Source organism: Leptonychotes weddellii, unplaced genomic scaffold, assembly GCF_054177405.1.
Source record: "Leptonychotes weddellii isolate Sample4059 unplaced genomic scaffold, ASM5417740v2 HiC_scaffold_20195, whole genome shotgun sequence".
Taxonomy (NCBI): domain Eukaryota; kingdom Metazoa; phylum Chordata; class Mammalia; order Carnivora; family Phocidae; genus Leptonychotes; species Leptonychotes weddellii.
This window is the reverse complement of record NW_027788371.1, coordinates 1-3,335: the sequence shown is the minus strand read 5'-3', so window position 1 is coordinate 3,335 and position 3,335 is coordinate 1. Positions and strand designations below refer to the sequence as shown.

Sequence of the window (3,335 nt, the reverse complement as noted above, 5' to 3'; positions counted from 1 at the left end):
TAGTATGAAGCAGACATTGCTTCTTTCTGAGAACTCCCACACTGAAATAAAACAGAGAAGTTTGCCACCATCAGAGGTTCAGGACTACTCCCTGAATACCTTCCAGGAGCTTCCCTTTATTAAATCTAGTGCACAACAGATGCTGGAAGCCCATATTAAAAGGTTTCATATGAGGATGACGTGGGGCCTTCCCCCCAGGGTCCTTGAATCCATAGAGCTCTTTAAACTGATAAAGGACACATCCCATTCTAGCTTTTCCTCCTCAACCAACCTGATTTCTGAGGTAAATTCCAAACCGAGGGGCTTCAACTCCCTTAGAGGCCGCTCTAAATCTCTCCATGGAGACAAAGTGGGAACAGCAAATTCAGCCCCCATCCTGGATCATCCTCTCCCTGCCACCTCAACTGTGGGCAAGGAAGAACAGAGAATTCCAAGGCAATCACCCTCTGCTTTCAACCATGAGTTTGTAGAGGATGTTCAGAAGATTAAGGATGGCACACAGACTCTTACACCTGTCAAACATGACACCAGAGGCAATAGATCGCCCCCAAAGCTGCCTGCAAGGCAAGCTGGGGCCAGACATGAGCCAAAGGATAAGAGTGCAAATTCTAGAGGTAGAGGAGGAATGCAACAGGGCAAAAAGAAGAATCTAGAACCTGTCGTCGTGCCCACAGTGTCCAGGGAGATATTCAGGGCCAAGCAACTTGATGCTCATCAATCACAATCTAATACCTTGACAACCAGCAAGCCAGTAAGCTCCCAAATCATAAAGGTGAATGATAATAAAGTCAAAACTACCATCCCCATTAAAAGCTCCCCACCAAACCTATCAATTCCCCAAGATCCTAAATCCTCAAACCTTAAAGAACAACTGTTGTATGAGTTAAAGTTTAAACTGGAAAACAGAGAGCATAGCCGGGCCCAAGCCCAATGCACTGGCCTGCCCCCTGCCTCAGATAGTTTGACTTACAAGGCCTCACTGACTCATGCCCAGGGTGTCTCCAGTGGGGACATGGGAGCTTCTCAGGTGCTGCATGTCCATCCAGAGGACACAGGAATTAGTATGGAACAACAGCAGGAGCCTTGGGTCCCTAAGCATGTCTTAAGGAAGTGCCAGAATAAGAATCTCCCACCAGCTGCGGTGACCATGAGCCCTCCGGGCTCCAAGGCACAAGCGCTTGGTGGAGGGGATGCAGGACTGGGGACATCCCAACTTAAAAGGAACAGTTTCCCTACTGAGGATGTGGCATTGAAGAAGAGGTTCCCTACTCAGGACGTGCTACTGAAGGAAAAGCTGGGAAGCAAGCCTTCCCAGACCCTATCACAGAAGGGTCAGCCGCCTCCTGAAAGCCTTTCCCAGAAGGGTCAGCCTCCTTCTGAAAGCCTTTTCAGAAAAAAAATGAAGCATTTTTTGCAATGGCTTAATCCAGGGATAAAATGCAAGAGGCAAGAAAACTCCCAGGAGGAGGGCAGCCCTCTATCATCTGTGGAAAGCAGAGGCCTACTTAAAGGTAGAACTGCCTTTACTGGGACAACCAAAGCTCAGAAAATCATGACAGACGTTGGGAAGTTCCTAGAAGAGAAAGTGGGGCGTTGGCATGCAATAGATAGCACCTGCCTTCAACAGCCCATTCCCTTCCCAACCAAGTGTGGGAAAACTCAGCAGGAAGCACAAGTGCAGGCCCAGGCACAGCCTGTCCAGGGGTATCCTTTCAACTACAGGGCTCCTTCCTGTAAGGTGACAAATACCAAGTCCTGCCACCAACAAGCTGTCTTTGCTGGCCAAGGCCATACCGGAAGTATTAGACAGATCAGAGACAAGGACAGACAGCCCCAGGAAGCTGTGGCATTTAAGGACCAGCGACTGCATAACAAGTATCCCCTATCCACGCCCCACAGGGAGCCTGCACCCCACCCACACGCCACCTGCAGGCATCAAGCTGGCCAGGGGCCTCCGGCCACTCTCACCACTGCCGAAGGCACTGTGTTCAGAGATCAGAAAACCCTTCTCCAGAATTTCCAGGGGGGGATATTTCCCACCCCAAAATAATCCCTTGTGAAGAATATTGATGCTCTCCAATAAATATTTCTCTAATAATAGCAATGTCTGTTCTGTGTACTGTACTGGGGGCATGGGTTTCAGGTAACTCAGTTCAGCTGTTACTGATTGCTTCCTTTGGCTTCTAAAAGGTGACCAGTCTCCCAGAGCTCTTGAGAAATAGATATCATGTGCCCCCCAAGACCCCCAAAGCCCATTTCCTGATGAAGTTTGAGGAGATGGGCTCTGTCTCCTGCCCTTTAGCTTAGCCTTACTGAAAATGTATAGTAGCTCACACCTTTGCCCTCATTGAATGTTGTTTTGTTTTTTTTTAAAGATTTTATTTATTTGAGAGAGAGAATGAGAGCACACGAGAGGGGGGAGGGTCAGAGGGAGAAGCAGACTCCCCGCTGAGCACGGAGCCCGACGCGGGACTCGATCCCTGAACGCCAGGATCATGACCTGAGCCGAAGGCAGCCGCCCAACCAACTGAGCCACCCAGGCGCCCCGCCCTCATTGAATGTTTTATACCCTTTAGAGCAAGTGTTCTAGGATCAAACACAGGTATAGTTTTCAGAAAATAATGAGTAAGCCACTGTTTTTACTTCACTGTTACTACACAGTAGCTTAATCATTATGTAGAAGTCAGTGATCAGAGGATCCCACAGGTGGGTCAACTCTGAATGGGAGTGTTTGGGGGAGGGTGTCGTCCCAGTTGATCTTGGGCTGGTTGGGGTAGGGTCAAAGAACAGCATAGATGCTGCTTAAGAATCGGTCATGTGAGTCACGTTAAAGTTGACATTGAGGTTTCCCACTGGAAGCGCTCCCCTTCCCTGGGCATTTCTTCAGGCTGCCCGACTGATGACGTTTTGTGCAGAACAAATGCAGGACAAAAGCATCACTTAGCTGTAAGTGGCAGGAATGTTGACCAGGCAGCTACCACCTTCCAGGGTAAGACACCTTTGAAGAAATGAAAAGTTGAAAGAGTGACCTTGCTGGTGGAACAAAGACTTATGTCTACTCATCCCCTTATCTTGACCCTGTCCTGCTCCCCTCCTTCCTCAGTCTGGTCCAGGCACCACCACTTTGAGGCCGATGGGAGCACGGCACAGCCTACTGATGCCTTATACCAAAAAGGCATGGGGCTGTTCCTTGAGTACTCAAACAATATCTGCAGGCTGTCGGGCATGGCATCCCCTTTGGCGATCTTGGTGCCTTCCTTCCATCCATGCTTGATGGCAATATGTAACAAACTATAGAAATGATCCCTGAAAGTATAGTCTTTTGATGGCAATAT

At 48.9% G+C, this 3,335-nt stretch overlaps 2 pseudogenes; one reads left to right on the top strand and one right to left on the bottom strand.

Moving 5' to 3' along the window:
• Nucleotides 1-18: 18 nt before the first annotated feature.
• Nucleotides 19-2,100, top strand: LOC145718703 (spermatogenesis-associated protein 31D1 pseudogene; annotated as a pseudogene).
• Nucleotides 2,101-3,129: 1,029 nt separating this feature from the next.
• On the bottom strand, nt 3,130-3,322 carry LOC145718704 (small nucleolar RNA U3; annotated as a pseudogene).
• Nucleotides 3,323-3,335: the final 13 nt, after the last annotated feature.